The 22,040-nt window shown below is 53.1% G+C and overlaps 18 non-coding genes across 18 annotated transcripts; all 18 read left to right on the top strand.

Moving 5' to 3' along the window:
• Window positions 1-553: 553 nt before the first annotated feature.
• Window positions 554-626, top strand: trnat-ugu (transfer RNA threonine (anticodon UGU)). The gene has a single exon. It is a non-coding gene; the product is annotated as a tRNA-Thr (tRNA).
• Window positions 627-1,795: 1,169 nt separating this feature from the next.
• On the top strand, window positions 1,796-1,868 carry trnat-ugu (transfer RNA threonine (anticodon UGU)). Its single transcript has one exon. It is a non-coding gene; the product is annotated as a tRNA-Thr (tRNA).
• A 1,168-nt stretch (window positions 1,869-3,036) lies between these two features.
• On the top strand, window positions 3,037-3,109 carry trnat-ugu (transfer RNA threonine (anticodon UGU)). The gene has a single exon. It is a non-coding gene; the product is annotated as a tRNA-Thr (tRNA).
• A 1,162-nt stretch (window positions 3,110-4,271) lies between these two features.
• On the top strand, window positions 4,272-4,344 carry trnat-ugu (transfer RNA threonine (anticodon UGU)). Its single transcript has one exon. It is a non-coding gene; the product is annotated as a tRNA-Thr (tRNA).
• A 1,169-nt stretch (window positions 4,345-5,513) lies between these two features.
• trnat-ugu (transfer RNA threonine (anticodon UGU)) lies at window positions 5,514-5,586 on the top strand. The gene has a single exon. It is a non-coding gene; the product is annotated as a tRNA-Thr (tRNA).
• A 1,168-nt stretch (window positions 5,587-6,754) lies between these two features.
• trnat-ugu (transfer RNA threonine (anticodon UGU)) lies at window positions 6,755-6,827 on the top strand. Its single transcript has one exon. It is a non-coding gene; the product is annotated as a tRNA-Thr (tRNA).
• Window positions 6,828-7,989: 1,162 nt separating this feature from the next.
• trnat-ugu (transfer RNA threonine (anticodon UGU)) lies at window positions 7,990-8,062 on the top strand. Its single transcript has one exon. It is a non-coding gene; the product is annotated as a tRNA-Thr (tRNA).
• Window positions 8,063-9,234: 1,172 nt separating this feature from the next.
• On the top strand, window positions 9,235-9,306 carry trnat-ugu (transfer RNA threonine (anticodon UGU)). Its single transcript has one exon. It is a non-coding gene; the product is annotated as a tRNA-Thr (tRNA).
• A 1,156-nt stretch (window positions 9,307-10,462) lies between these two features.
• On the top strand, window positions 10,463-10,535 carry trnat-ugu (transfer RNA threonine (anticodon UGU)). The gene has a single exon. It is a non-coding gene; the product is annotated as a tRNA-Thr (tRNA).
• Window positions 10,536-11,707: 1,172 nt separating this feature from the next.
• On the top strand, window positions 11,708-11,780 carry trnat-ugu (transfer RNA threonine (anticodon UGU)). The gene has a single exon. It is a non-coding gene; the product is annotated as a tRNA-Thr (tRNA).
• A 1,164-nt stretch (window positions 11,781-12,944) lies between these two features.
• trnat-ugu (transfer RNA threonine (anticodon UGU)) lies at window positions 12,945-13,017 on the top strand. Its single transcript has one exon. It is a non-coding gene; the product is annotated as a tRNA-Thr (tRNA).
• Window positions 13,018-14,168: 1,151 nt separating this feature from the next.
• On the top strand, window positions 14,169-14,241 carry trnat-ugu (transfer RNA threonine (anticodon UGU)). Its single transcript has one exon. It is a non-coding gene; the product is annotated as a tRNA-Thr (tRNA).
• Window positions 14,242-15,414: 1,173 nt separating this feature from the next.
• On the top strand, window positions 15,415-15,487 carry trnat-ugu (transfer RNA threonine (anticodon UGU)). Its single transcript has one exon. It is a non-coding gene; the product is annotated as a tRNA-Thr (tRNA).
• Window positions 15,488-16,628: 1,141 nt separating this feature from the next.
• On the top strand, window positions 16,629-16,701 carry trnat-ugu (transfer RNA threonine (anticodon UGU)). Its single transcript has one exon. It is a non-coding gene; the product is annotated as a tRNA-Thr (tRNA).
• Window positions 16,702-17,873: 1,172 nt separating this feature from the next.
• Window positions 17,874-17,946, top strand: trnat-ugu (transfer RNA threonine (anticodon UGU)). Its single transcript has one exon. It is a non-coding gene; the product is annotated as a tRNA-Thr (tRNA).
• Window positions 17,947-19,087: 1,141 nt separating this feature from the next.
• On the top strand, window positions 19,088-19,160 carry trnat-ugu (transfer RNA threonine (anticodon UGU)). The gene has a single exon. It is a non-coding gene; the product is annotated as a tRNA-Thr (tRNA).
• A 1,152-nt stretch (window positions 19,161-20,312) lies between these two features.
• Window positions 20,313-20,385, top strand: trnat-ugu (transfer RNA threonine (anticodon UGU)). Its single transcript has one exon. It is a non-coding gene; the product is annotated as a tRNA-Thr (tRNA).
• Window positions 20,386-21,553: 1,168 nt separating this feature from the next.
• Window positions 21,554-21,626, top strand: trnat-ugu (transfer RNA threonine (anticodon UGU)). The gene has a single exon. It is a non-coding gene; the product is annotated as a tRNA-Thr (tRNA).
• Window positions 21,627-22,040: the final 414 nt, after the last annotated feature.

A 22,040-nucleotide genomic window follows, 5' to 3' on the forward strand; every position in this document is an offset into this window, starting at 1 on the left:
TCGCGTTTGCACATTCTCCCAGAGTCTGCGTGGGTTTGCTCCGGTTTCCTCCCACAGTCCAAAGACGGGCAGGTCGAGTGAATTGGCCATTCTAAATTGTCATCGATGCATTATTCAGTGAGAAACGGGTCTGGGCGGGTTACTCTTCAGAGGATCGATGTGGACTTGTTGGGCTGAAGGGCCTGTTTCCACACTGTAGCCAATCTAATTTATTCTAATCTCGTCAACACCGACCCTGCAGAGAGCAATCGACCCAGATCCATTCCGCACACTGCATCATTCTCCATTGAATGCTGACTAATCCACCCTTCCGGGCCCGCACAATCACCGGACACAATGGGACAATGAAGCATGGCCAATCCCGCAAACGCTACACATCTTTGTACTGAGATCGGTAACCGGAGCAGCCGGAGCAAACCCACGCGCGGGCAGAATGTTCAAACTGCACAGACGGTGACGCGAGGGTCGATTGGAACCTGTGTCCCAAGCGCTTTGAGTCAGCCAGTGTGAACCAATCAGCCGCGAGCGCTGAGCGCTGAGCGGCGCGCCACCCGGCTCCATAGCTCAGCGGTTAGAGCACTGGTCTTGTAAACCAGGGGTCGTGAGTTCAAATCTCACTGGGGCCTCGTCATCCGTGCTGCCCGGCCCGGCCAGGCCCGACTCTGTTTCAACGCTTGGGATGAGACTGAGGAGCACTTTGTTGGAATCGCTCCACGCCAGTTTGCGGTCCAAGCGGCTCCTTTGGCAGCACGAGCGTTCACCCTCCAACCACCGGATGAACGAGTCGAGCTCAGGAAAAACCCTGTTGGTCTGACTGCTTGCTGCTGTTTTTGTCAATCAAGAGCTTGGGAATTGATGTCTGAAACACCAAGGTCATTACCCTGAAGTGACAGACACCTGTCTCCTCTCAAACCTGTTGAGCTTTTCCTGCAACTTCTGTTTTTGTCACTTACAGCGTTGAGTTGAAATCCACAAACTTCTTTTTTTCTGCAGGCAAAGAACGGGGCTGTGTGTGTTCACGGATTTAACTTTGAGATCGCTGACCCCAGTCACTCCAAGCGAGCGAATGACAATTCCTAATTATGTCTGGACAGAAATCACAGAAGCATAGGATCTCTCCAGTTTGGAAACAGGCCATTCCGCCCGACGGGTCGCTCAGTGGTTCTCACTGCTGCCTGACAGCGCTATTAGGGACCCAGGCTCAATTCCAACTGTCGGGAGTCGATTCCGTGTCGAGTTTGCACATTCTCCCAGAGTCTGCGTGGGTTTGCTCCGGTTTCCTCCCACAGTCCAAAGACGGGCAGGTCGAGTGAATTGGCCATTCTAAATTGTCATCGATGCATTATTCAGTGAGAAACGGGTCTGGGCGGGTTACTCTTCAGAGGATCGATGTGGACTTGTTGGGCTGAAGGGCCTGTTTCCACACTGTAGCCAATCTAATTTATTCTAATCTCGTCAACACCGACCCTGCAGAGAGCAATCGACCCAGATCCATTCCGCACACTGCATCATTCTCCATTGAATGCTGACTAATCCACCCTTTCGGGCCCGCACATTCACCGGACACAATGGGACAATGAAGCATGGCCAATCCCGCAGAAGCTACACATCTTTGTACTGAGAGCGGTAACCGGAGCAGCCGGAGCAAACCCACGCACACACACGCGCGGGCAGAACGTTCAAACTGCACAGACGGTGACGCGAGGGTCGATTGGAACCTGTGTCCCAAGCGCTTTGAGTCAGCCAGTGTGAACCAATCAGCCGCGAGCGCTGAGCGCTGAGCGCAGCGCCACCCGGCTCCATAGCTCAGCGGTTAGAGCACTGGTCTTGTAAACCAGGGGTCGTGAGTTCAAATCTCACTGGGGCCTCGTCATCCGTGCTGCCCGGCCCGGCCAGGCCCGACTCTGTTTCAACGCTTGGGATGAGACTGAGGAGCACTTTGTTGGAATCGCTCCACGCCAGTTTGTGGTCCAAGCGGCTCCTTTGGCAGCACGAGCGTTCACCCCCCAACCACCGGATGAAAGAGTCGAGCTCAGGAAAAACCCTGTTGGACTGTCTGCTCGCTGCTGTTTTTGTCAATCAAGAGCTTGGGAATTGATGTCTGAAACAGCAAGGTCATTACCCTGAAGTGACAGACACCTGTCTCCTCTCAAACCTGTTGAGCTTTTCCTGCAACTTCTGTTTTTGTCACTTACAGCGTTGAGTTGAAATCCACAAACTTCTTTTTTCTGCAGGCAAAGAACGGGGCTGTGTGTGTTCACGGATTTAACTTTGAGATCGCTGACCCCAGGCACTCCAAGCGAGCGAATGACAATTCCCAATTATGTCTGGACAGAAATCACAGAAGCATAGGATCTCTCCAGTTTGGAAACAGGCCATTCCGCCCAACGAGTCGCTCAGTGGTTCTCACTGCTGCCTCACAGCGCTACTAAGGACCCAGGCTCGATTCCAACTGTCGGGAGTCGATTCCGTGTCGAGTTTGCACATTCTCCCAGAGTCTGCGTGGGTTTGCTCCGGTTTCCTCCCACAGTCCAAGGACGGGCAGGTCGAGTGAATTGGCCATTCTAAATTGTCATCGATGCATTATTTAGTGAGAAACGGGTCTGGGCGGGTTACTCTTCAGAGGATCGATGTGGACTTGTTGGGCTGAAGGGCCTGTTTCCAAACTGTAGCCAATCTAATTTATTCTAATCTCGTCAACACCGACCCTGCAGAGAGCAATCGACCCAGATCCATTCCGCACACTGCATCATTCTCCATTGAATGCTGACTAATCCACCCTTCCGGGCCCGCACAATCACCGGACACAATGGGACAATGAAGCATGGCCAATCCCGCAGAAGCTACACATCTTTGTACTGAGCTCGGTAACCGGAGCAGCCGGAGCAATCCCCCGCACACACACGCGCGGGCAGAATGTTCAAACTGCACAGACGGTGACGCGATGTTCGATTGGAACCTGTGTCCCAAGCGCTTTGAGTCAGCCAGTGTGAACCAATCAGCCGCGAGCGCTGAGCGCTGAGCGCCGCGCCACCCGGCCCCATAGCTCAGCGGTTAGAGCACTGGTCTTGTAAACCAGGGGTCGTGAGTTCAAATCTCACTGGGGCCTCGTCATCCGTGCTGCCCGGCCCGGCCAGGCCCGACTCTGTTTCAACGCTTGGGATGAGACTGAGGAGCACTTTGTTGGAATCGCTCCACGCCAGTTTGTGGTCCAAGCGGCTCCTTTGGCAGCACGAGCGATCACCCCCCAACCACCGGATGAACGAGTCGAGTTCAGGAAAAACCCGGTTGGACTGACTGACTGCTTGCTGATGTTTTTGTCAATCAAGAGCTTGGGAATTGATGTCTGAAACAGCAAGGTCATTACCCTGAAGTGACAGACACCTGTCTCCTCTCAAACCTGTTGAGCTTTTCCTGCAACTTCTGTTTTTGTCACTTACAGCGTTGAGTTGAAATCCACAAACTTCTTTTTTCTGCAGGCAAAGAACGGGGCTGTGTGTGTTCACGGATTTAACTTTGAGATCGCTGACCCCAGTCACTCCAAGCGAGCGAATGACAATTCCCAATTATGTCTGGACAGAAATCACAGAAGCATAGGATCTCTCCAGTTTGGAAACAGGCCATTCCGCCCGACGAGTCGCTCAGTGGTTCTCACTGCTGCCTGACAGCGCTAATAGGGACCCAGGCTCGTTTCCAACTGTCGGGAGTCGATTCCGTGTCGAGTTTGCACATTCTCCCAGAGTCTGCGTCGGTTTGCTCGGGTTTCCTCCCACAGTCCAAAGACGTGCAGGTCGAGTGAATTGGCCATTCTAAATTGTCATCGATGCATTATTCAGTGAGAAACGGGTCTGGGCGGGTTACTCTTCAGAGGATCGATGTAGACTTGTTGGGCTGAAGGGCCTGTTTCCACACTGTAGCCAATCTAATTTATTCTAATCTCGTCAACACCGACCCTGCAGAGAGCAATCGACCCAGATCCATTCCGCACACTGCATCATTCTCCATTGAATGCTGACTAATCCACCCTTCCGGGCCCGCACAATCACCGGACACAATGGGACAATGAAGCATGGCCAATCCCGCAAACGCTACACATCTTTGTACTGAGAGCGGTAACCGGAGCAGCCGGAGCAAACCCACGCGCGGGCAGAATGTTCAAACTGCACAGACGGTGACGCGAGGGTCGATTGGAACCTGTGTCCCAAGCGCTTTGAGTCAGCCAGTGTGAACCAATCAGCCGCGAGCGCTGAGCGCTGAGCGGCGCGCCACCCGGCTCCATAGCTCAGCGGTTAGAGCACTGGTCTTGTAAACCAGGGGTCGTGAGTTCAAATCTCACTGGGGCCTCGTCATCCGTGCTGCCCGGCCCGGCCAGGCCCGACTCTGTTTCAACGCTTGGGATGAGACTGAGGAGCACTTTGTTGGAATCGCTCCACGCCAGTTTGTGGTCCAAGCGGCTCCTTTGGCAGCACGAGCGTTCACCCTCCAACCACCGGATGAACGAGTCGAGCTCAGGAAAAACCCTGTTGGTCTGACTGCTTGCTGCTGTTTTTGTCAATCAAGAGCTTGGGAATTGATGTCTGAAACAGCAAGGTCATTACCCTGAAGTGACAGACACCTGTCTCCTCTCAAACCTGTTGAGCTTTTCCTGCAACTTCTGTTTTTGTCACTTACAGCGTTGAGTTGAAATCCACAAACTTCTTTTTTTCTGCAGGCAAAGAACGGGGCTGTGTGTGTTCACGGATTTAACTTTGAGATCGCTGACCCCAGGCACTCCAAGCGAGCGAATGACAATTCCTAATTATGTCTGGACAGAAATCACAGAAGCATAGGATCTCTCCAGTTTGGAAACAGGCCATTCCGCCCGACGGGTCGCTCAGTGGTTCTCACTGCTGCCTGACAGCGCTATTAGGGACCCAGGCTCGATTCCAACTGTCGGGAGTCGATTCTGTGTCGAGTTTGCACATTCTCCCAGAGTCTGCGTGGGCTTGCTCCGGTTTCCTCCCACAGTCCAAAGACCGGCAGGTCGAGTGAATTGGCCATTCTAAATTGTCATCGATGCATTATTCAGTGAGAAACGGGTCTGGGCGGGTTACTCTTCAGAGGATCGATGTGGACTTGTATGGCTGAAGGGCCTGTTTCCACACTGTAGCCAATCTAATTTATTCTAATCTCGTCAACACCGACCCTGCAGAGAGCAATCGACCCAGATCCATTCCGCACACTGCATCATTCTCCATTGAATGCTGACTAATCCACCCTTTCGGGCCCGCACATTCACCGGACACAATGGGACAATGAAGCATGGCCAATCCCGCAGAAGCTACACATCTTTGTACTGAGAGCGGTAACCGGAGCAGCCGGAGCAAACCCACGCACACACACGCGCGGGCAGAACGTTCAAACTGCACAGACGGTGACGCGAGGGTCGATTGGAACCTGTGTCCCAAGCGCTTTGAGTCAGCCAGTGTGAACCAATCAGCCGCGAGCGCTGAGCGCTGAGCGCAGCGCCACCCGGCTCCATAGCTCAGCGGTTAGGGCACTGGTCTTGTAAACCAGGGGTCGTGAGTTCAAATCTCACTGGGGCCTCGTCATCCGTGCTGCCCGGCCCGGCCAGGCCCGACTCTGTTTCAACGCTTGGGATGAGACTGAGGAGCACTTTGTTGGAATCGCTCCACGCCAGTTTGTGGTCCAAGCGGCTCCTTTGGCAGCACGAGCGTTCACCCCCCAACCACCGGATGAAAGAGTCGACCTCAGGAAAAACCCTGTTGGACTGTCTGCTCGCTGCTGTTTTTGTCAATCAAGAGCTTGGGAATTGATGTCTGAAACAGCAAGGTCATTACCCTGAAGTGACAGACACCTGTCTCCTCTCAAACCTGTTGAGCTTTTCCTGCAACTTCTGTTTTTGTCACTTCCAGCGTTGAGTTGAAATCCACAAACTTCTTTTTTCTGCAGGCAAAGAACGGGGCTGTGTGTGTTCACGGATTTAACTTTGAGATCGCTGACCCCAGGCACTCCAAGCGAGCGAATGACAATTCCCAATTATGTCTGGACAGAAATCACAGAAGCATAGGATCTCTCCAGTTTGGAAACAGGCCATTCCGCCCAACGAGTCGCTCAGTGGTTCTCACTGCTGCCTCACAGCGCTACTAAGGACCCAGGCTCGATTCCAACTGTCGGGAGTCGATTCCGTGTCGAGTTTGCACATTCTCCCAGAGTCTGCGTGGGTTTGCTCCGGTTTCCTCCCACAGTCCAAGGACGGGCAGGTCGAGTGAATTGGCCATTCTAAATTGTCATCGATGCATTATTTAGTGAGAAACGGGTCTGGGCGGGTTACTCTTCAGAGGATCGATGTGGACTTGTTGGGCTGAAGGGCCTGTTTCCACACTGTAGCCAATCTAATTTATTCTAATCTCGTCAACACCGACCCTGCAGAGAGCAATCGACCCAGATCCATTCCGCACACTGCATCATTCTCCATTGAATGCTGACTAATCCACCCTTCCGGGCCCGCACAATCACCGGACACAATGGGACAATGAAGCATGGCCAATCCCGCAGAAGCTACACATCTTTGTACTGAGCTCGGTAACCGGAGCAGCCGGAGCAATCCCCCGCACACACACGCGCGGGCAGAATGTTCAAACTGCACAGACGGTGACGCGAGGGTCGATTGGAACCTGTGTCCCAAGCGCTTTGAGTCAGTCAGTGTGAACCAATCAGCCGCGAGCGCTGAGCGCTGAGCGCCGCGCCACCCGGCCCCATAGCTCAGCGGTTAGAGCACTGGTCTTGTAAACCAGGGGTCGTGAGTTCAAATCTCACTGGGGCCTCGTCATCCGTGCTGCCCGGCCCGGCCAGGCCCGACTCTGTTTCAACGCTTGGGATGAGACTGAGGAGCACTTTGTTGGAATCGCTCCACGCCAGTTTGTGGTCCAAGCGGCTCCTTTGGCAGCACGAGCGATCACCCCCCAACCACCGGATGAACGAGTCGAGCTCAGGAAAAACCCGGTTGGACTGACTGACTGCTTGCTGATGTTTTTGTCAATCAAGAGCTTGGGAATTGATGTCTGAAACAGCAAGGTCATTACCCTGAAGTGACAGACACCTGTCTCCTCTCAAACCTGTTGAGCTTTTCCTGCAACTTCTGTTTTTGTCACTTACAGCGTTGAGTTGAAATCCACAAACTTCTTTTTTCTGCAGGCAAAGAACGGGGCTGTGTGTGTTCACGGATTTAACTTTGAGATCGCTGACCCCAGGCACTCCAAGCGAGCGAATGACAATTCCCAATTATGTCTGGACAGAAATCACAGAAGCATAGGATCTCTCCAGTTTGGAAACAGGCCATTCCGCCCGACGAGTCGCTCAGTGGTTCTCACTGCTGCCTCACAGCGCTACTAGGGACCAAGGCTCGATTCCAACTGTCGGGAGTCGATTCCGTGTCGCGTTTGCACATTCTCCCAGAGTCTGCGTGGGTTTGCTCCGGTTTCCTCCCACAGTCCAAAGACGGGCAGGTCGAGTGAATTGGCCATTCTAAATTGTCATCGATGCATTATTCAGTGAGAAACGGGTCTGGGCGGGTTACTCTTCAGAGGATCGATGTGGACTTGTTGGGCTGAAGGGCCTGTTTCCACACTGTAGCCAATCTAATTTATTCTAATCTCGTCAACACCGACCCTGCAGAGAGCAATCGACCCAGATCCATTCCGCACACTGCATCATTCTCCATTGAATGCTGACTAATCCACCCTTCCGGGCCCGCACAATCACCGGACACAATGGGACAATGAAGCATGGCCAATCCCGCAAACGCTACACATCTTTGTACTGAGATCGGTAACCGGAGCAGCCGGAGCAAACCCACGCGCGCGCAGAATGTTCAAACTGCACAGACGGTGACGCGAGGGTCGATTGGAACCTGTGTCCCAAGCGCTTTGAGTCAGCCAGTGTGAACCAATCAGCCGCGAGAGCTGAGCGCTGAGCGGCGCGGCACCCGGCTCCATAGCTCAGCGGTTAGAGCACTGGTCTTGTAAACCAGGGGTCGTGAGTTCAAATCTCACTGGGGCCTCGTCATCCGTGCTGCCCGGCCCGGCCAGGCCCGACTCTGTTTCAACGCTTGGGATGAGACTGAGGAGCACTTTGTTGGAATCGCTCCACGCCAGTTTGTGGTCCAAGCGGCTCCTTTGGCAGCATGAGCGATCACCCCCCAACCACCGGATGAACGAGTCGAGCTCAGGAAAAACCCGGTCGGACTGACTGACTGCTTGCTGATGTTTTTGTCAATCAAGAGCTTGGGAATTGATGTCTGAAACAGCAAGGTCATTACCCTGAAGTGACAGACACCTGTCTCCTCTCAAACCTGTTGAGCTTTTCCTGCAACTTCTGTTTTTGTCACTTACAGCGTTGAGTTGAAATCCACAAACTTCTTTTTTCTGCAGGCAAAGAACGGGGCTGTGTGTGTTCACGGATTTAACTTTGAGATCGCTGACCCCAGGCACTCCAAGCGAGCGAATGACAATTCCCAATTATGTCTGGACAGAAATCACAGAAGCATAGGATCTCTCCAGTTTGGAAACAGGCCATTCCGCCCAACGAGTCGCTCAGTGGTTCTCACTGCTGCCTGACAGCGCTACTAGGGACCAAGGCTCGATTCCAACTGTCGGGAGTCGATTCCGTGTCGCGTTTGCACATTCTCCCAGAGTCTGCGTGGGTTTGCTCCGGTTTCCTCCCACAGTCCAAAGACGGGCAGGTCGAGTGAATTGGCCATTCTAAATTGTCATCGATGCATTATTCAGTGAGAAACGGGTCTGGGCGGGTTACTCTTCAGAGGATCGATGTGGACTTGTTGGGCTGAAGGGCCTGTTTCCACACTGTAGCCAATCTAATTTATTCTAATCTCGTCAACACCGACCCTGCAGAGAGCAATCGACCCAGATCCATTCCGCACACTGCATCATTCTCCATTGAATGCTGACTAATCCACCCTTCCGGGCCCGCACAATCACCGGACACAATGGGACAATGAAGCATGGCCAATCCCGCAAACGCTACACATCTTTGTACTGAGATCGGTAACCGGAGCAGCCGGAGCAAACCCACGCACACACACGCGCGGGCAGAATGTTCAAACTGCACAGACGGTGACGCGAGGGTCGATTGGAACCTGTGTCCCAAGCGCTTTGAGTCAGCCAGTGTGAACCAATCAGCCGCGAGCGCTGAGCGCTGAGCGCCGCGCCACCCGGCTCCATAGCTCAGCGGTTAGAGTCTGGTCTTGTAAACCAGAGGTCGTGAGTTCAAATCTCGCTGGGGCCTCGTCATCCGTGCTGCCCGGCCCGGCCCGGCCAAAGCCGAATATGTTTCAACGCTCGGGATGAGACTGAGGAGCACTTTGTTGGAATCGCTCCACGCCAGTTTGTGGTCCAAGCGGCTCCTTTGGCAGCACGAGCGTTCACCCTCCAACCACCGGATGAACGAGTCGAGCTCAGGAAAAACCCTGTTGGTCTGACTGCTTGCTGCTGTTTTTGTCAATCAAGAGCTTGGGAATTGATGTCTGAAACACCAAGGTCATTACCCTGAAGTGACAGACACCTGTCTCCTCTCAAACCTGTTGAGCTTTTCCTGCAACTTCTGTTTTTGTCACTTACAGCGTTGAGTTGAAATCCACAAACTTCTTTTTTCTGCAGGCAAAGAACGGGGCTGTGTGTGTTCACGGATTTAACTTTGAGATCGCTGACCCCAGGCACTCCAAGCGAGCGAATGACAATTCCCAATTATGTCTGGACAGAAATCACAGAAGCATAGGATCTCTCCAGTTTGGAAACAGGCCATTCCGCCCGACGAGTCGCTCAGTGGTTCTCACTGCTGCCTGACAGCGCTACTAGGGACCCAGGCTCGATTCCAACTGTCGGGAGTCGATTCCGTGTCGAGTTTGCACATTCTCCCAGAGTCTGCGTGGGTTTGCTCGGGTTTCCTCCCACAGTCCAAAGACGTGCAGGTCGAGTGAATTGGCCATTCTAAATTGTCATCGATGCATTATTCAGTGAGAAACGGGTCTGGGCGGGTTACTCTTCAGTGGATCGATGTGGACTTGTTGGGCTGAAGGGCCTGTTTCCACACTGTAGCCAATCTAATTTATTCTAATCTCGTCAACACCGATCCTGCAGAGAGCAATCGACCCAGATCCATTGCGCACACTGCATCATTCTCCATTGAATGCTGACTAATCCACCCTTCCGGGCCCGCACAATCACCGGACACAATGGGACAATGAAGCATGGCCAATCCCGCAAACGCTACACATCTTTGTACTGAGAGCGGTAACCGGAGCAGCCGGAGCAAACCCACGCGCGGGCAGAATGTTCAAACTGCACAGACGGTGACGCGAGGGTCGATTGGAACCTGTGTCCCAAGCGCTTTGAGTCAGCCAGTGTGAACCAATCAGCCGCGAGCGCTGAGCGCAGCGCCACCCGGCTCCATAGCTCAGCGATTAGAGCACTGGTCTTGTAAACCAGGGGTCGTGAGTTCAAATCTCACTGGGGCCTCGTCATCCGTGCTGCCCGGCGCGGCCCGGCCAGAGCCGACTCTGTTTCAACGCCCGGAATGAGACTGAGGAGCACTTTGTTGGAATCGCTCCACGGCAGTTTGTGGTCCAAGCGGCTCCTTTGGCAGCACGAGCGTTCACCCTCCAACCACCGGATGAACGAGTCGAGTTCAGGAAAAACCCTGTTGGTCTGACAGCTTGCTGCTGTTTTTGTCAATCAAGAGCTTGGGAATTGATGTCTGAAACACCAAGGTCATTACCCTGAAGTGACAGACACCTGTCTCCTCTCAAACCTGTTGAGCTTTTCCTGCAACTTCTGTTTTTGTCACTTACAGCGTTGAGTTGAAATCCACAAACTTCTTTTTTCTGCAGGCAAAGAACGGGGCTGTGTGTGTTCACGGATTTAACTTTGAGATCGCTGACCCCAGTCACTCCAAGCGAGCGAATGACAATTCCCAATTATGTCTGGACAGAAATCACAGAAGCATAGGATCTCTCCAGTTTGGAACAGGCCATTCGGCCTGACGAGTCGCACAGTGGTTCTCACTGCTGCCTGACAGCGCTACTAGGGACCCAGGCTCGATTCCAACTGTCGGGAGTCGATTCCGTGTCGAGTTTGCACATTCTCCCAGAGTCTGCGTGGGTTTGCTCGGGTTTCCTCCCACAGTCCAAAGACGTGCAGGTCGAGTGAATTGGCCATTCTAAATTGTCATCGATGCATTATTCAGTGAGAAACGGGTCTGGGCGGGTTACTCTTCAGAGGATCGATGTGGACTTGTTGGGCTGAAGGGCCTGTTTCCACACTGTAGCCAATCTAATTTATTCTAATCTCGTCAACACCGACCCTGCAGAGAGCAATCGACCCAGATCCATTGCGCACACTGCATCATTCTCCATTGAATGCTGACTAATCCACCCTTCCGGGCCCGCACAAACACCGGACACAATGGGACAATGAAGCATGGCCAATCCCGCAAACGCTACACATCTTTGTACTGAGAGCGGTAACCGGAGCAGCCGGAGCAAACCCACGCACACTCACGCGCGGGCAGAATGTTCAAACTGCACAGACGGTGACGCGAGGGTCGACTGGAACCTGTGTCCCAAGCGCTTTGAGTCAGCCAGTGTGAACCAATCAGCCGCGAGCGCTGAGCGCTGAGCGCAGCGCCACCCGGCTCTATAACTCAGCGGTTAGAGCACTGGTCTTGTAAACCAGGGGTCGTGAGTTCAAATCTCACTGGGGCCTCATCATCCGTGCTGCCCAGCCCGACCAAAGCCGACTCTGTTTCAACGCTCGGGATGAGACTGAGGAGCACTTTGTTGGAATCGCTCCACGCCAGTTTGTGGTCCAAGCGGCTCCTTTGGCAGCACGAGCGTTCACCCTCCAACCACCGGATGAACGAGTCGAGCTCGGAAAAAACCCTGTTGGTCTGACAGCTTGCTGCTGTTTTTGTCAATCAAGAGCTTGGGAATTGATGTCTGAAACACCAAGGTCATTACCCTGAAGTGACAGACACCTGTCTCCTCTCAAACCTGTTGAGCTTTTCATGCAACTTCTGTTTTTGTCACTTACAAAAGCGTTGAGTTGAAATCCACAAACTTCTTTTTTCTGCAGGCAAAGAACGGGGCTGTGTGTGTTCACGGATTTAACTTTGAGATCGCTGACCCCAGTCACTCCAAGCGAGCGAATGACAATTCCCAATTATGTCTGGATAGAAATCATAGAAGCATAGGATCTCTCCTGTTTGGAAACAGGCCATTCCGCCCGACGAGTCGCTCAGTGGTTCTCACTGCTGCCTGACAGCGCTACTAGGGACCCAGGCTCGATTCCAACTGTCGGGAGTCGATTCCGTGTCGAGTTTGCACATTCTCCCAGAGTCTGCGTGGGTTTGCTCGGGTTTCCTCCCACAGTCCAAAGACGTGCAGGTCGAGTGAATTGGCCATTCTAAATTGTCATCGATGCATTATTCAGTGAGAAACGGGTCTGGGCGGGTTACTCTTCAGAGGATCGATGTGGACTTGTTGGGCTGAAGGGCCTGTTTCCACACTGTAGCCAATCTAATTTATTCTAATCTCGTCAACACCGACCCTGCAGAGAGCAATCGACCCAGATCCATTACGCACACTGCATCATTCTCCATTGAATGCTGACTAATCCACCCTTCCGGGCCCGCACAATCACCGGACACAATGGGACAATGAAGCATGGCCAATCCCGCAAAAGCTACACATCTTTGTACTGAGATCGGTAACCGGAGCAGCCGGAGCAAACCCACGCACACACACGCGCGGGCAGAATGTTCAAACTGCACAGACGGTGACGCGAGGGTCGATTGGAAACTGTGTCCCAAGCGCTTTGAGTCAGCCAGTGTGAACCAATCAGCCGCGAGCGCTGAGCGCAGCGCCACCCGGCTCCATAGCTCAGCGGTTAGAGCACTGGTTTTGTAAACCAGCGGTCGTGAGTTCAAATCTCACTGGGGCCTCGTCATCCGTGCTGCCCGGCCCGGCCAGGCCCGACTCTGTTTCAACGCTTGGGATGAGACTGAGGAGCACATTGTTGGAATCGCTCCACGCCAGTTTGTGGTCCAAGCGGCTCCTTTGGCAGGACGAGCGTTCACCCCCCAACCACCGGATGAACGAGTCGAGCTCAGGAAAACCCCTGTTGGACTGACTGCTTGCTGCTGTTTTTGTCAATCAAGAGCTTGGGAATTGATGTCTGAAACAGCAAGGTCATTACCCTGAAGTGACAGACACCTGTCTCCTCTCAAACCTGTTGAGCTTTTCCTGCAACTTCTGTTTTTGTCACTTACAGCGTTGAGTTGAAATCCACAAACTTCTTTTTTCTGCAGGCAAAGAACGGGGCTGTGTGTGTTCACGGATTGAACTTTGAGATCGCTGTCCCCAGTCACTCCAAGCGAGCGAATGACAATTCCCAATTATGTCTGGACAGAAATCACAGAAGCATAGGATCTCTCCAGTTTGGAAACAGGCCATTCCGCCCGACGAGTCGCTCAGTGGTTCTCACTGCTGCCTGACAGCGCTACTAGGGACCCAGGCTCGATTCCAACTGTCGGGAGTCGATTCCGTGTCGAGTTTGCACATTCTCCCAGAGTCTGCGTGGGTTTGCTCGGGTTTCCTCCCACAGTCCAAAGACGTGCAGGTCGAGTGAATTGGCCATTCTAAATTGTCATCGATGCATTATTCAGTGAGAAACGGGTCTGGGCGGGTTACTCTTCAGAGGATCGATGTGGACTTGTTGGGCTGAAGGGCCTGTTTCCACACTGTAGCCAATCTAATTTATTCTAATCTCGTCAACACCGACCCTGCAGAGAGCAATCGACCCAGATCCATTGCGCACACTGCATCATTCTCCATTGAATGCTGACTAATCCACCCTTCCGGGCCCGCACAAACACCGGACACAATGGGACAATGAAGCATGGCCAATCCCGCAAACGCTACACATCTTTGTACTGAGAGCGGTAACCGGAGCAGCCGGAGCAAACTCACGCGCGGGCAGAATGTTCAAACTGCACAGACGGTGACGCGAGGGTCGACTGGAACCTGTGTCCCAAGCGCTTTGAGTCAGCCAGTGTGAACCAATCAGCCGCGAGCGCTGAGCGCAGCGCCACCCGGCTCCATAGCTCAGCGGTTAGAGCACTGGTTTTGTAAACCAGGGGTCGTGAGTTCAAATCTCACTGGGGCCTCGTCATCCGTGCTGCCCGGCCCGGCGCGGCCAGAGCCGGTTCTGTTTCAACGGTCGGGATGAGACTGAGGAGCACTTTGTTGGAATCGCTCCACGCCAGTTTGTGGTCCAAGCGGCTCCTTTGGCAGCACGAGCGTTCACCCCCCAACCACCGGATGAACGAGTCGAGCTCAGGAAAAAACCTGTTGGACTGACTGCTTGCTGCTGTTTTTGTCAATCAAGAGCTTGGGAATTGATGTCTGAAACACCAAGGTCATTACCCTGAAGTGACAGACACCTGTCTCCTCTCAAACCTGTTGAGCTTTTCCTGCAACTTCTGTTTTTGTCACTTACAGCGTTGAGTTGAAATCCACAAACTTCTTTTTTCTGCAGGCAAAGAACGGGGCTGTGTGTGTTCACGGATTTAACTTTGAGATCGCTGTCCCCAGTCACTCCAAGCGAGCGAATGACAATTCCCAATTATGTCTGGACAGAAATCACAGAAGCATAGGATCTCTCCAGTTTGGAAACAGGCCATTCCGCCCGACGAGTCGCTCAGTGGTTCTCACTGCTGCCTGACAGCGCTACTAGGGACCCAGGCTCGATTCCAACTGTCGGGAGTCGATTCCGTGTCGAGTTTGCACATTCTCCCAGAGTCTGCGTGGGTTTGCTCGGGTTTCCTCCCACAGTCCAAAGACGTGCAGGTCGAGTGAATTGGCCATTCTAAATTGTCATCGATGCATTATTCAGTGAGAAACGGGTCTGGGCGGGTTACTCTTCAGTGGATCGATGTGGACTTGTTGGGCTGAAGGGCCTGTTTCCACACTGTAGCCAATCTAATTTATTCTAATCTCGTCAACACCGACCCTGCAGAGAGCAATCGACCCAGATCCATTGCGCACACTGCATCATTCTCCATTGAATGCTGACTAATCCACCCTTCCGGACCCGCACAATCACCGGACACAATGGGACAATGAAGCATGGCCAATCCCGCAAACGCTACACATCTTTGTACTGAGTGCGGTATCCGGAGCAGCCGGAGCAAACCCACGCACACACACGCGCGGGCAGATTGTTCAAACTGCACAGACGGTGACGCGAGGATCGATTGGAAACTGTGTCCCAAGCGCTTTGAGTCAGCCAGTGTGAACCAATCAGCCGCGAGCGCTGAGCGCTGAGCGCAGCGCCCCCCGGCTCCATAGCTCAGCGGTTCGAGCACTGGTCTTGTAAACCAGGGGTCGTGTGTTCAAATCTCACTGGGGCCTCGTCATCCGTACTGCCCGGCCCGACTCTGTTTCAACGCTTGGGATGAGACTGAGGAGCACTTTGTTGGAATCGCTCCACGCCAGTTTGTGGTCCAAGCGGCTCCTTTGGCAGCACGAGCGTTCACCCTCCAACCACCGGATGAACGAGTCGAGCTCAGGAAAAACCCTGTTGGTCTGACCGCTTGCTGCTGTTTTTGTCAATCAAGAGGTTGGGAATTGATGTCTGAAACACCAAGGTCATTACCCTGAAGTGACAGACACCTGTCTCCTCTCAAACCTGTTGAGCTTTTCCTGCAACTTCTGTTTTTGTCACTTACAGCGTTGAGTTGAAATCCACAAACTTCTTTTTTCTGCAGGCAAAGAACGGGGCTGTGTGTGTTCACGGATTTAACTTTGAGATCGCTGACCCCAGTCACTCCAAGCGAGCGAATGACAATTCCCAATTATGTCTGGACAGAAATCACAGAAGCATAGGATCTCTCCAGTTTGGAAACAGGCCATTCCGCCCGACGAGTCGCTCAGTGGTTCTCACTGCTGCCTGACAGCGCTACTAGGGACCCAGGCTCGATTCCAACTGTCGGGAGTCGATTCCGTGTCGAGTTTGCACATTCTCCCAGAGTCTGCGTGGGTTTGCTCGGGTTTCCTCCCACAGTCCAAAGACGTGCAGGTCGAGTGAATTGGCCATTCTAAATTGTCATCGATGCATTATTCAGTGAGAAACGGGTCTGGGCGGGTTACTCTTCAGAGGATCGATGTGGACTTGTTGGGCTGAAGGGCCTGTTTCCACACTGTAGCCAATCTAATTTATTCTAATCTCGTCAACACCGACCCTGCAGAGAGCAATCGACCCAGATCCATTGCGCACACTGCATCATTCTCCATTGAATGCTGACTAATCCACCCTTCCGGGCCTGCACAATCACCGGACACAATGGGACAATGAAGCATGGCCAATCCCGCAAACGCTACACATCTTTGTACTGAGTGCGGTAACCGGAGCAGCCGGAGCAAACCCACGCGCCGGCAGAATGTTCAAACTGCACAGACGGTGACGCGAGGGTCGATTGGAACCTGTGTCCCAAGCGCTTTGAGTCAGCCAGTGTGAACCAATCAGCCGCGAGCGCTGAGCGCAGCGCCACCCGGCTCCATAGCTCAGCGGTTAGAGCACTGGTTTTGTAAACCAGGGGTCGTGAGTTCAAATCTCACTGGGGCCTCGTCATCCGTGCTGCCCGGCCCGGCGCGGCCAGAGCCGGTTCTGTTTCAACGCTCGGGATGAGACTGAGGAGCACTTTGTTGGAATCGCTCCACGCCAGTTTGTGGTCCAAGCGGCTCCTTTGGCCGCACGAGCGTTCACCCCCCAACCACCGGATGAACGAGTCGAGCTCAGGAAAACCCCTGTTGGACTGACTGCTTGCTGATGTTTTTGTCAATCAAGAGCTTGGGAATTGATGTCTGAAACAGCAAGGTCATTACCCTGAAGTGACAGACACCTGTCTCCTCTCAAACCTGTTGAGCTTTTCCTGCAACTTCTGTTTTTGTCACTTACAGCGTTGAGTTGAAATCCACAAACTTCTTTTTTCTGCAGGCAAAGAACGGGGCTGTGTGTGTTCACGGATTTAACTTTGAGATCGCTGACCCCAGTCACTCCAAGCGAGCGAATGACAATTCCCAATTATGTCTGGACAGAAATCACAGAAGCATAGGATCTCTCCAGTTTGGAAACAGGCCATTCCGCCCAACGAGTCGCTCAGTGGTTCTCACTGCTGCCTCACAGCGCTACTAGGGACCCAGGCTCGATTCCAACTGTCGGGAGTCGATTCCGTGTCGAGTTTGCACATTCTCCCAGAGTCTGCGTGGGTTTGCTCCGGTTTCCTCCCACAGTCCAAAGACGGGCAGGTCGAGTGAATTGGCCATTCTAAATTGTCATCGATGCATTATTCAGTGAGAAACGGGTCTGGGCGGGTTACTCTTCAGAGGATCGATGTGGACTTGTTGGGCTGAAGGGCCTGTTTCCACACTGTACCAATCTAATTTACTCTAATCTCGTCAACACCGACCCTGCAGAGAGCAATCGACCCAGATCCATTCCGCACACTGCATCATTCTCCATTGAAAGCTGACTAATCCACCCTTCCGGGCCCGCACAATCACCGGACACAATGGGACAATGAAGCATGGCCAATCCCGCAGAAGCTACACATCTTTGTACTGAGATCGGTAACCGGAGCAGCCGGAGCAAACCCACGCACACACACGCGCGGGCAGATTGTTCAAACTGCACAGACGGTGACGCGAGGATCGATTGGAAACTGTGTCCCAAGCGCTTTGAGTCAGCCAGTGTGAACCAATCAGCCGCGAGCGTTGAGCGCTGAGCGCAGCGCCCCCCGGCTCCATAGCTCAGCGGTTCGAGCACTGGTCTTGTAAACCAGGGGTCGTGTGTTCAAATCTCGCTGGGGCCTCGTCATCCGTACTGCCCGGCCCGACTCTGTTTCAACGCTTGGGATGAGACTGAGGAGCACTTTGTTGGAATCGCTCCACGCCAGTTTGTGGTCCAAGCGGCTCCTTTGGCAGCACGAGCGTTCACCCTCCAACCACCGGATGAACGAGTCGAGCTCAGGAAAAACCCTGTTGGTCTGACCGCTTGCTGCTGTTTTTGTCAATCAAGAGCTTGGGAATTGATGTCTGAAACACCAAGGTCATTACCCTGAAGTGACAGACACCTGTCTCCTCTCAAACCTGTTGAGCTTTTCCTGCAACTTCTGTTTTTGTCACTTACAGCGTTGAGTTGAAATCCACAAACTTCTTTTTTCCGCAGGCAAAGAACGGGGCTGTGTGTGTTCACGGATTTAACTTTGAGATCGCTGACCCCAGTCACTCCAAGCGAGCGAATGACAATTCCCAATTATGTCTGGACAGAAATCACAGAAGCATAGGATCTCTCCAGTTTGGAAACAGGCCATTCCGCCCGACGAGTCGCTCAGTGGTTCTCACTGCTGCCTGACAGCGCTACTAGGGACCCAGGCTCGATTCCAACTGTCGGGAGTCGATTCCGTGTCGAGTTTGCACATTCTCCCAGAGTCTGCGTGGGTTTGCTCCGGTTTCCTCCCACAGTCCAAAGACGGGCAGGTCGAGTGAATTGGCCATTCTAAATTGTCATCGATGCATTATTCAGTGAGAAACGGGTCTGGGCGGGTTACTCTTCAGTGGATCGATGTGGACTTGTTGGGCTGAAGGGCCTGTTTCCACACTGTAGCCAATCTAATTTATTCTAATCTCGTCAACACCGACCCTGCAGAGAGCAATCGACCCAGATTTATTGCGCACACTGCACCATTCTCCATTGAATGCTGACTAATCCACCCTTCCGGGCCCGCACAATCACCGGACACAATGGGACAATGAAGCATGGCCAATCCCGCAAACGCTACACATCTTTGTACTGAGAGCGGTAACCGGAGCAGCCAGAGCAAACCCACGCGCGGGCAGAATGTTCAAACTGCACAGACGGTGACGCGAGGGTCGATTGGAACCTGTGTCCCAAGCGCTTTGAGTCAGCCAGTGTGAACCAATCAGCCGCGAGCGCTGAACGCAGGACCACCCGGCTGCATAGCTCAGCGGTTAGAGCACTGGTCTTGTAAACCAGGGGTCGTGAGTTCAAATATCACTGGGGTCTCGTCATCCGTGCTGCCCGGCCCGGCCAGAGCCGACTCTGTTTCAACGCTCCGGTTTGAGACTGAGGAGCACTTTGTTGGAATCGCTCCACGCCAGCTTGTGGTCCAAGCGGCTCCTTTGGCAGCACGAGCGTTCACCCTCCAACCACCGGATGAACGAGTCGAGTTCAGGAAAAACCCTGTTGGTCTGATAGCTTGCTGCTGTTTTTGTCAATCAAGAGCTTGGGAATTGATGTCTGAAACACCAAGGTCATTACCCTGAAGTGACAGACACCTGTCTCCTCTCAAACCTGTTGAGCTTTTCCTGCAACTTCTGTTTTTGTCACTTACAGCGTTGAGTTGAAATCCACAAACTTCTTTTTTCTGCAGGCAAAGAACGGGGCTGTGTGTGTTCACGGATTTAACTTTGAGATCGCTGACCCCAGTCACTCCAAGCGAGCGAATGACAATTCCCAATTATGTCTGGACAGAAATCACAGAAGCATAGGATCTCTCCAGTTTGGAAACAGGCCATTCCGCCCGACGAGTCGCTCAGTGGTTCTCACTGCTGCCTGACAGCGCTACTAGGGACCCAGGCTCGATTCCAACTGTCGGGAGTCGATTCCGTGTCGAGTTTGCACATTCTCCCAGAGTCTGCGTGGGTTTGCTCGGGTTTCCTCCCACAGTCCAAAGACGTGCAGGTCGAGTGAATTGGCCATTCTAAATTGTCATCGATGCATTATTCAGTGAGAAACGGGTCTGGGCGGGTTACTCTTCAGTGGATCGATGTGGACTTGTTGGGCTGAAGGGCCTGTTTCCACACTGTAGCCAATCTAATTTATTCTAATCTCGTCAACACCGACCCTGCAGAGAGCAATCGACCCAGATCCATTGCGCACACTGCATCATTCTCCATTGAATGCTGACTAATCCACCCTTCCGGACCCGCACAATCACCGGACACAATGGGACAATGAAGCATGGCCAATCCCGCAAACGCTACACATCTTTGTACTGAGTGCGGTATCCGGAGCAGCCGGAGCAAACCCACGCGCGGGTAGAATGTTCAAACTGCACAGACGGTGACGCGAGGGTCGATTGGAACCTGTGTCCCAAGCGCTTTGAGTCAGCCAGTGTGAACCAATCAGCCGCGAGCGCGGAGCGCAGCGCCGCCCGGCTCCATAGCTCAGCGGTTCGAGCACTGGTTTTGTAAACCAGGGGTCGTGAGTTCAAATCTCACTGGGGCCTCGTCATCCGTGCTGCCCGGCCCGGCCCGGCCCGGCCAGAGCCGACTCTGTTTCAACGGTCGGGATGAGACTGAGGAGCACTTTGTTGGAATCGCTCCACGCCAGTTTGTGGTCCAAGCGGCTCCTTTGGCAGCACGTGCGTTCACCCTCCAACCACCGGATGAACGAGTCGAGCTCAGAAAAAACCCTGTTGGTCTGACTGCTTGCTGCTGTTTTTGTCAATCAAGAGCTTGGGAATTGATGTCTGAAACACCAAGGTCATTACCCTGAAGTGACAGACACCTGTCTCCTCTCAAACCTGTTGAGCTTTTCCTGCAACTTCTGTTTTTGTCACTTACAGCGTTGAGTTGAAATCCACAAACTTCTTTTTTCTGCAGGCAAAGAACGGGGCTGTGTGTGTTGACGGATTTAACTTTGAGATCGCTGACCCCAGTCACTCCAAGCGAGCGAATGACAATTCCCAATTATGTCTGGACAGAAATCACAGAAGCATAGGATCTCTCCAGTTTGGAAACAGGCCATTCCGCCCGACGAGTCGCTCAGTGGTTCTCACTGCTGCCTGACAGCGCTACTAGGGACCCAGGCTCGATTCCAACTGTCGGGAGTCGATTCCGTGTCGAGTTTGCACATTCTCCCAGAGTCTGCGTGGGTTTGCTCGGGTTTCCTCCCACAGTCCAAAGACGTGCAGGTCGAGTGAATTGGCCATTCTAAATTGTCATCGATGCATTATTCAGTGAGAAACGGGTCTGGGCGGGTTACTCTTCAGAGGATCGATGTGGACTTGTTGGGCTGAAGGGCCTGTTTCCACACTGTAGCCAATCTAATTTATTCTAATCTCGTCAACACTGACCCTGCAGAGAGCAATCGACCCAGATCCATTGCGCACACTGCATCATTCTCCATTGAATGCTGACTAATCCACCCTTCCGGGCCCGCACAATCACCGGACACAATGGGACAATGAAGCATGGCCAATCCCGCAAACGCTACACATCTTTGTACTGAGAGCGGTAACCGGAGCAGCCGGAGCAAACCCACGCGCGGGCAGAATGTTCAAACTGCACAGACGGTGACGCGAGGGTCGATTGGAACCTGTGTCCCAAGCGCTTTGAGTCAGCCAGTGTGAACCAATCAGCCGCGAGCGCTGAGCGCTGAGCGCAGCGCCACCCGGCTCCATAGCTCAGCGGTTAGAGCACTGGTTTTGTAAACCAGGGGTCGTGAGTTCAAATCTCACTGGGGCCTCGTCATCCGTGCTGCCCGGCCCGGCCCGGCCAGAGCCGACTCTGTTTCAACGCTCGGGATGAGACTGAGGAGCACTTTGTTGGAATCGCTCCACGCCAGTTTGTGGTCCAAGCGGCTCCGTTGGCAGCACGAGCGTTCACCCTCCAACCACCGGATGAACGAGTCGAGCTCAGAAAAAACCCTGTTGGTCTGACAGCTTGCTGCTGTTTTTGTCAATCAAGAGCTTGGGAATTGATGTCTGAAACACCAAGGTCATTACCCTGAAGTGACAGACACCTGTCTCCTCTCAAACCTGTTGAGCTTTTCCTGCAACTTCTGTTTTTGTCACTTACAGCTTTGAGTTGAAATCAACAAACTACATTTTTCTGCAGGCAAAGAACGGGGCTGTGTGTGTTGACGGATTTAACTTTGAGA

Source organism: Chiloscyllium punctatum, chromosome 34, assembly GCF_047496795.1.
Source record: "Chiloscyllium punctatum isolate Juve2018m chromosome 34, sChiPun1.3, whole genome shotgun sequence".
Taxonomy (NCBI): Eukaryota; Metazoa; Chordata; class Chondrichthyes; order Orectolobiformes; family Hemiscylliidae; genus Chiloscyllium; species Chiloscyllium punctatum.